General features: G+C 43.5%; 1 long non-coding RNA gene across 1 annotated transcript; it reads left to right on the top strand.

Annotated features, from left to right (window-relative positions):
• The first annotated feature begins 4854 nt into the window (after nucleotides 1-4854).
• On the top strand, nucleotides 4855-8766 carry LOC143821926 (uncharacterized). The gene is made up of 3 exons (XR_013225979.1): nucleotides 4855-4873; nucleotides 8596-8647; nucleotides 8729-8766. It is a non-coding gene; the product is annotated as an uncharacterized LOC143821926 (long non-coding RNA).
• Nucleotides 8767-9931: the final 1165 nt, after the last annotated feature.

Below are 9931 nucleotides of genomic sequence, written 5' to 3'. Positions count from 1 at the left end.
TAGTCCATGGATCTCTGGAGGGCCGCAGTTTGACTACCCCTGCTTTAAACAGTCAACAAGAGGGCATTCCTCTTTAAAAAGGAATGGATTGATGGTGACATTTTATCTTAGTTAAAGCATGAAGTGACTGTGTGGGGGTCCCTCTTGGCCTAGAAACCGAGATGGATAAAAGAGTTCCATTAAGGGAAAGATTTTAGGCATCTCTGACTACAATAGTCTGCTCCCAATGTCCTGGCTTTTGCAGAAGCAGGAGGGGGCATGCAGACACACCTTTAATTCTGCTAGTATTTATTTTTAATTCGCTGTGGTGAACACTTTAACCAGAAATATGCTGAGGTTCACCACTGTAGGAGGAAGGGAAGGAAGTGTTTGTTGCGTACCTGTGGGCCTGTAGTACTACTCATTTATTCACGGTCATAGGCCAAAAATAAATAACAGATAAAGCATAGTAGCGATAATAACAACCCTGGGGTATGGACTAAATAAGGTTAAATGTTAAAAAGGCACATCAAACAAAGCTGGTAACCTGAGAACAAAGCTTAGCGATGAACAGTCAACACGAACCAGTCATAGAATGACTCTATGTTAACAGCCCAGTTCTTTCTGATTCTAGCACCTAGCCAAACAAATCCAGCCACTGTATTTGTTAATTCGCTTTTTGAATCCAGTAACAATACTTGCAGGTTTCTCACGGGGGCAATCTATAAGCAATGGTACTAATACTCCTGTACATATGCGATTATATCATTTACACTCAAGTAAGTCTGACCCTCATTGCAGATGCAAAGGCGATCCATGAGTGGGACTCTGTTACATTTTCCACTCAGGTATACAGAGGGTGGGCTGTGGACCTGTAAAAAACGGTCCCCACCCCTTGCCATGCTCAGATCTTCCATCTTTGACATAACACTTGTGCAGAAACTGCAATCCCCCTATACATACACACACTCCTTTGTGCATTGGTGCAGTCCCATAGACTCTGGATGTAATGGTTTTATGGAGAGGGCCTTTCAAGAAAGTGACGTACACTTCAGTTACAAAGTCTTGGTCTCCTCTCCTATGCAGCTAACCCTGTGGGCTGGGACCCTGGACCTCTGCCCCAAAGTGTAGCCCTGACAACATCGCTGCCCGGGAGAGGAGCTGGTGGGCAGATGGGGCTTGAAAATCCCCTGGAATCACAATCAGTCTCCAGGCTATAGAGAACAGTCCCCCTGGAGAAAAAGGCTGCTTTGGAGACATTTTACGGTATTACACCTCAACTGAGGTACCTATTCTTCCCAAACCTCACCCTCCCCGGGCTTCTCCCCTCTGATCTCCAAGAATCTCCTGACTCAAATATACTGGAGATATGAGGAGAATTAAAGTATTACAATCATTGTTAAAACTGGCTACCTCATAGTTTTAGACTATTGAGAGTTGGTTGATGTTTAACTGGTAGAGGTCAGGTGGGTTCTCAAGCAGGGAGGCCGGCATCTTCATGATGTCATTTCCTGGCTTCAGCCATAGGTCTGGCAGAACAGCTCTGTCTTGTGTATCCTGAGAACAGGGAAACAGGTTAACACCCAGTCTGTTAAAAGGGCATCAGTTTCGCTCTGCAGTGCTATATGAATACAAAATGCTGCTTACACTGACTCAGGCCACTGGTCTAGCTAGGTCAGTAGTATAATGGCTGGCCTCAGCTATCCAATATTTCAGGCAGAGGCCTTTTACAATGCCGACCACCTGATCCTTTCTGCTGGAGATACCAAGGGCTGAACCCAACTGGGACCTTTGGCAATAAATGCAGATGCTCTGGCACTGAGCCAAATCCCTTCTGCAACTACACCCTCTACATGCAGCCTTGAAGATGCCCCACTAGTTGCTGAAAAGCCAGGCTTCTTCCCAGTTCTCTCCCATTTCTCTCCTACTAATTAAAAAAAATGTCTTGGAGCTACCTGGACCCATTTTGAGAAAGCTACACAAAAGCCAGTCTATGGTTTCCTCTTTCTTTAACACAACGGAAGAGCATTTCCATTCATGTTTGTAAAAGATGCTGTGCCTTCAAGTGCTTTATTATTATCGATTGATTTTATTACATTTGTGCATCCCATAGCTCAAAGAACGGACCAGTCAATAATATCCTTTCTGTGGCTGGAGCAAAACCAGTCTGAGCTGGGGCACTATGTGTGCATGGGGGTCTTTCCAGTAACTCATATACCCTCCCCGAGTTTCATGGAGGAAGGATCCTAGCAAATACCAGAACCGGTAAATGTTCAAGAAAGAAAGTAAAGTTGTCTTCCTTCTCTCTTTTTTTGCCGCTTGCCCATCCTAGTTGCTTCCCTGTCTCATGTCAAGGTCTTTGTGGTGCTAAAAATTGACAGAAGCCTGAGCAATAATTGGAAACCACAGGAAATAACAGCATTTCCCGCACTGTCTGACTCCTTTCCTACCCCTTAAACCAGGGAAAAGCAGGTGGTGACACAGATACTCCGAACTGCCATTTGTCAAATAGCCAGAACTGGAGGAGGAACTCTGAATGGGAGATGCAAGGATATTTTCCACATTTCCCCGCAATGCTGGATGCTTTCTTAGCTGCAGAAGGCAGAAAATTGTCATGGTGGAAACAGGGAGCTCTCGGGGAATTCTCATCTGCTCACCAGTAATTATTATCTGATCATTTTTACTATTGGTGTTTTACCATTTTGCTCCTTTTCTAACTGGGGGGAAATTGTAATAAAACTATTTGTGGGCTCCTGACTTTGGGCTCACAATGCTAGGAGTAGGAAGTATTGTGAAAACAAAGTTTCCTTTTCTCCTTCTATGTTTGTTGCTGTAGTGGTTAAGAGTGGCAGCCTCTAATCTAGAGAGCTGGGTTGGACTCCCCATTCCTTTACATATAGCCAACTGGATGGCCTTAGGCTAATGACAGTTCTCTTAGAGCTGTTCTGTTAGAGCCCTCTCCACCTCACCTACCTCACAGGGTGCTGTTGTGAGGACAGGAAGGGAAAGGTATTTGTACGCTGCTTTAAGACCCCTTTGGGTAGTGAAAAGTAGGGTATGAAAAACAAGCTCAGCTCTTGCTCTTCTTATTTCAGAAATAAGCAAGAGCTAGTAAAAGGTAGAAAAGAATAAAAACGTATTTAGTCCATGGAAACAGGTGCTATTTTTGAGGCCTCCAGCTACTTGCCTTCCTTGTTCTGACCTCTCTGCCCTTATAGACCCATGACCTTTGATTGCTTCTAGTCTCATTTTGTGTAAGAGTCTCTGCTCCAGACTTATAGGGGGCAGACTGATAAGGAAGAGTCTCAATTATAGTCAGATAGGTAGCCTAGGGAATGTTGAGGTCTATCTGCACTAGCAGTCAAGGGAGGGAGAATAGTTCAGGCTTCATATCCAGTATCCATCCTCATTCTACTTTCTCATTACTCGCTCTGCAAGGACTTAACATTAGCATCTTCCACAAAGGCCAGCAATACTTTCAGTGCTTCTTTGTACCAGCTAACAGCAGCATATATAATCTGCACCCAGCCCCACATCAAATCCCCAATAGACCCCACTTTGAAGAACTTTAGCAATACAAATACCACAATGCTATGCTATATAAGTCAGTGCAATGTCATGACAGGAGTGTCAAACAAGAACCGGAGTGACCTGAGTTCAAGTCTCCAGTCTGCCATGAAGCTCACGGTAGAATGCTCAGCCATTTCTTCCCCGCCACACACACACCCATACACCATAAACTATGTTGCAGGGGAGAATCATGCATTCCACCCACACCTCCCTGGAGGCAGGGCAGGCTCAAAATACTGGCCATCTGGACAAAATGCGATTTTTGGGTTGGTAGATATGGTCTCATCATGGAAACTGACCAATGATTAATACACTTCCAATGCCTTTTAGAAGTAGATTTTACTGCTGCAAAAGCACGAAAGTGCATTATTATACAAGTGCGGAATGACTTGTCACGGTCCTTATCAGAGCTATCTTACCCTCTTGTGGCAGATGTTGAGTAGAAACTTGCAGCCAATGTGCACATTCCTTTCCCTCTTTTACATAGATCTCCCTCAGATTCCTTTTAGAGCACCCCACCCATTAATCTCTCTACCTCTTCCTTGTCTTCAGTCTGTCTCCAAAAGCCCACAGGTTGGGGATCGCTAACCTAGGCAATCTCTCTGCTTTTCAACCTCCTGCCTCACAAAATCCGCCACATGCAAAAGTTTCAATGGAATTGTCCACAGAGCTGTTGGAATGTCTGTGAACAGTCCGTGTATTCATGCCAGCTCAACCAATCAGGGTCAGAGGCTTTACTAGTACAAGCAATCTGGATAATAAAACTTTCTTGTTTTAAAGACATCTGTTTTTATTCTGTCACCATCAGCTTTACCCGATGAGCTATTTTCTCCATAACCGATAGTTTTCAAAATCGTTGGTTTGTAGGAATCTTTAAATCATGTATGGATCTTTTTGTAATCCAGGGATGCAAATCTGTGCTGCCATCAATAAATCACCAGGATTTCACTGCTGACAGTGAAAGCCAGGCTTTCAGGTGTAGTTCTGGGTACAGTTACCTGAGAATGAGCATCACTGACATGCTGCCTCTAGAGGCGACACACTAATAAGATTGCCAGTGGGACAGGAGAAAATTGCCTGGCTCCTTTCATTACGAATGAGTAATTAAATGGGCGGCTGAAGATTGGCATGAAATCAAATAGCATCACCTGATAAATGCTTGCAGCTGAAAATGGCATTAAAGGGCTAGCTCAAGAGATGAGTTTAAAAGCTGGCAACGTCTGCACGGGGTACATAACAGGCAGCACAAGAGGCTTTGTTAGCACATCTGTGGTTTTTTTCAGGACAGGTTAAATAAGTCCAGACCACAAATTAAAGGTGTCTGGTGAGTTCATTTTTCAATTATAGTGCCCATATAATTAGGGTGCTTTGCCCTAGAATTGTATCCTCAAGAGAAAACACACAATACTTTTCTCTGTGGAGAGAAATGAGCTCTGTGTATTTTCTTTTTCCTCCTGTCCCATACACCCCTGTACCTGCAGCTGGCACAACCTAAGAATGGGAGTGGTACAGATGGATGCAGAGCTGGAAAGGACCTCAATGGTCATTTAGTGATGTGGGTAAGCCACAGCTCAGTGGTGTTGAGGACTCCTCAGAGAAGGAAAATTCCACTGTAGCCAACCCAGGGGCAGCAGAAGGCTACCAACAGGAGGAGGAGGTGCAGGCACACCAGAATTTACACTTGAGAGCTAGTGCAAAATCACTGACACCTCCCAGCTCTGGTCCAACAGGTGAAAGCCAGTTGCCTGTTTCTAGACCTCTAGGATCACTTACATCATCAGAGAAACACAGGAGGAAGCTACAAGCAGAGCTCTAAGCTAAAAGGAGAAGTGTCACCTCCTGCCTAGATGCCAGCTGCCTGCTGAGAGTGACGAAGAGTTGTTGCAGGACAGTGCTTGACAAGCTGGCTTTAAGCTGTAAAATACAAAGTTATAAACAAGAGCCCGCCAAAGAACCTGATTGGTCCTAAGCGGGAGCAGTTCATTGGTTCATTTGGAGAGTTTACATATGTCTTTTGATTGGCTGTGATTGTGCAGATTTCAAGCCCTTATTTGCATCAAGTTCTGTGGCACAGATTGCCCACATAACAGTGAAGCCCAGGCAGGGTGGGGCTTATGAAGGGGAGGACCTCAGCGGGTTATAATTCCATGGAGATTACTCTCCAAAGCAGCCATTTGTTCTAGGGGAACTGAACTCTGTTGTCTGGAGTTGTAATTCTGAGATATCACCAGGTCCCACCTGAATATTGGCATCCATAGGCCCTACCCTCTTGGTTCTTTTTGCATCTGCCTAGGTGTGTAGGGACTCTTTCTCAAGAAAAAAAATCTGTAACAAATCAATACAAACTCTTGTGTGATCAAAAAGCAGAATTGTGCAGAGCATTCCTGTTCTGCAAACAGAGCTTGCATGAGCTCTCTTCTTCTGCATTATTCATTCTATAACATGACTATTTTTAAAACCATTGATTCTGATTTTAGCCAGTTATGAGATTTGAGCAGGAGGCATGAAGGACTAATAATGCTTTGGCTAGGATGTCAGCAGTCTGGGGTGGCCTCTGAGGCTGGTGACTTGGTGGTGTCAACGTTTGAGGTCAGGAACATCTGTTGAAAGGAGAAGCCAGATGCTGGATTCTCTTACAATATTTCCTGGGCTGGGCTTTGCCTCCTGAGTTATTGGTCTCATTTTGGCCCAGTGTTCCAGAGAGACTGCCAGTGGAATGTCAGTGGCTTGGACAGACCTTCTACAAATTCTGCTAATGATTTACTCCTGTGAAATCAATTTCCACCATTGGGGGGGGAGAGATACAACTCTAAATGAAAGCCAAACACAGCTTGCCATGTGACAACAGCCACGCCTCAACACTGCCACTGAGGCATAGGGCTGACAAATCTGGACTGGGAAATTCTGGGAGATTTTTTCTACCTCCTTTGGTGGGACAGTGCCATGTTGAATCCAGATAGATAAAATTATATTTTTGTACATTTAAGCATCAAGATTGGTTAATGCCATTCTAATTTACCATTAGGGGTACTGACATTCCTCTTTCACCAAGGAAGGTTTTTGCCCAGAAATTCAGAAGAAGAAGAAGAAGAAGAAGAGTTGGTTCTTATATGCTGCTTTTCCCTACCCGAAGGAGGCTCAAAGTGGCTTACAGTCGCCTTCCCATTCCTCTCCTCACAACAGACACCCTGTGGGGTGGGTGAGGCTGAGAGAGTGCTGATATCACTGCTCGGTCAGAACAGTTTTATCAGTGCCGTGGGGAGCGCAGAATCGAACCCGGCATGCCAGATGAGAAGTCCACACTCCTAACCACTACACCAAACTGGCTCAGGGAAGATGGCATGTTTGGAAACAAGGGCTGGGGGGCGGGGTAAAATCACTGACAAGCCATCTATCAAGCCATTAATTCTGGCAGACTGGAAGATGGGAATTGGGTTATGTTGTCCGTCCTAGAACGGAATTCAGTCATTTAAAGCTTTGTTCATTAACAAAGGTTCATCATTCAGGATGCAGCATTTATGTCACTTAACTCCTACATGCACATAATGTAGATGCAAGGAGATCTTGCTTGTGTGGTTAAACGGCCAGGGTACAGTCAGCTTACCGGACACATAAAGGTTTATCTCCAAAACTGCAGCTGTGGAAGGATCTGTGGGAGGAGTAAAGTGTTCCAGTGAAAGTCTAAGGTATAATTTTCTTTAATGACTAATTTTATAATACTAGGCAATGGCAACTAATTTTGATTTGCGTTTGGCATGGAGTTGAAATAAAACAGTGAGCGAGAGAGAATATATTGCACTTCATGAGAAAATGTCAAAAAGAGAACATGAGCTCACGGGTGTTGTTGATCCTGACAAATCGTCTCTGATGATCGGCAATGCTATCTATTGTGTCAACAAAAAACAGAACTTGCCATTTGCCCCTGCTAAATATGATTACATGGCCCTCTCCCCTAAACTGGCCACTTTAACTAAAGCCATGCATTTTAGCAAAGCAGTTAGCGAAGTATCCTAAAATGTGCAGGAACAAATATCCTGGAAACCTGGATATAAAATAGCAAAGGGATCAAACTGCAAGATTATGAACATCACAATCTAGTTCAAAATTGACCAGATCACTCCAGAACTAACTTGAAAAACATGTTTCTCTTGTGATAAGGGGGAAGAAAAGGAAACATTTGGATCAATATAACATTGGACCCATCATGCACCAGTACTATAAAAAGCATGACATCCGTTTCCTCACACCCGCAAGAAGCGCCAAATGCATATATACCCATTACCAAAAAAAGCATCTGCACCAGACAAACAGAATTGTTACATCCAAATCACTGCAATACCTGCAAGATGCATATATCTGCACTGAAGTCTCACCCTACCTTGCAAAGGTATTTTGTTCAACACATGTATGAAATGGGAAAAAAGATGTCAACTGGACACATTGGAATGATTTCTTTTGGCCCTGGACTGCACATAGACAAATTAGGTCATGAAAATATTTGAAGCTTTGAGCAGGCTATTGGTGGTACAGTTAAAGAGGCCTTCACATCTTAATTTACATTGGTATTATTGTAAAACATTGCATAACTAAATAAAACATTGCATAACTAAAATATGGGAAGAATTACGTTATGTTTTTTAAAAAATTGAAAAAGAATGCTTTAAGAAACTAGGCAATAAATTATTAGAACAAGAAGAAACTTATTTAAAATTGGGACATTAGAACCTAAAGGATTGAACAATTTGTTAGACTTTCGGTATTTTCTATAATCACTATAATTATTTGGCTCAAGATTCTGTAGTATCCCGGCTGTTGATAATTAGAGAGGGTATTTAGCATTCTCCTCTCCCTGATTCAGGTGCATCTGAAACGCCACAAGCTAAGTTTAGCTATTGTATGACCTTGTAAGTCTCTGTTTCATTTCCTTTTCTTTATAAGTTTAATGCTATAGAATAATAATATTAGCTTGTTACATTGTTTACAATCATTGTGAAATACCTTTACTCCTGTTTTCATAATAATTTGAATATTGTATTTCTATTTTAGATACTCTGTCAAGAGATTTCATAATAAGTTGAAGTTGGTCCTCAAATATAAAGTATGTATTCATGACCATTGCTTGTTAATTTGCTAATATCAATGTTGAACAACAACTAATTTTACTTTTGTATTTTTCAAGAACCGTCCCTTGAAAAAGCTGTAGACGAAACGCGTCGGGACTTGTATGAAATAAGAATTAAAGAATAATCGAAACTGAAGAGAGACGACTCTATATAAGTCCAATTTGGATATTTTATATTGCCATATTGGTTTCCCAGTGCGTCTGTACTATTCTATATTTGTCTCTTCACTGGGGCCCACCCCTCCCAGTTTATTCATTTCTGGTTCAAACTCTGGCCTGCAGGCCAGTGTGAAACCTCTAGTGCAGAAACGGTCCAGGACTAGCTGAAGCAAAAAGTCCTCTCTTCCAGACAAAGAACACAGCAACTCTTTGCCCTCTGAGAAAGCAAACCTTGCTGAGGCCTGGCTGTTCAGGGCTCAGCTTGGCACAAAAACAACCACAATTGTTTCTAAATTCCACCCTCTGCACACTAGCTACTTTCTTTGGATCTCCATCCAGTGGTGGCTGATGGAAATTTGCCTGTTTCCTCTGCATGAATCACTAACCCACTTCACTTGCTACCGCTTGCTCGCACTGCCAGGCTGGTGGGAAGGAGGGCGGAAGGAGGGAGGGAGGAAGAGGCCGGGGATATGTCGGCCAGCAAAGCTGCCTTTCGCTGCTTCAGAGTCATTATTTCTTCCAGAACAGCCACTGTTTGTCCAAAGCCACAGTGGCCCAAAGATAATTATTTAGCATGCAGAGGGGATTAATGATTCAGCCTGGTCAGCCGCCACCACCAGGATTAATGTGGGGCAACCACAAAAGACAATAGGGCCCTGTTAAGGATGCCAGCTCCAGGTTAGAAAATTCTTAGAGAGTTGGAGCACGGGTAGCATTTGGGGTGGGGTCTCAGAGTTCGCCCTTTTCTCCAGAGGAAGTTCTCTGTGTAATTTGGAGATCAGTTATAATTCCAGGAGACCTCCAGGCCCTACCTGGAGGTTGACAATTCTAGGCTCTTGTCAACAACTAGAGGGCCATTTTGAGGGGGGTAGTGGGGACCTCCTTTTCCCAAACACAACACACAGCTGTTATTCCCTTTTAGCCCTTCCCTTCTATACTAGCCACTAGAGGTGGCCTTCCCTTCTATACTAGCCACTAGAGGTGGGGGGGGGGCAGATTTGGTCCTCGAGCATCCAAATGCTGACCTTTCCAGTAGGACATTGCTCATGGTACATATGGCCCATTTCTGGTTCTTTTGATTCTCCTCACCAGCTTGGTGCA

This window comes from Paroedura picta, chromosome 12 (assembly GCF_049243985.1).
Source record: "Paroedura picta isolate Pp20150507F chromosome 12, Ppicta_v3.0, whole genome shotgun sequence".
NCBI lineage: Eukaryota > Metazoa > Chordata > Lepidosauria > Squamata > Gekkonidae > Paroedura > Paroedura picta.
Note: the sequence above shows the minus strand (reverse complement) of the source record. Positions and strands in the feature narration are given on the sequence as shown.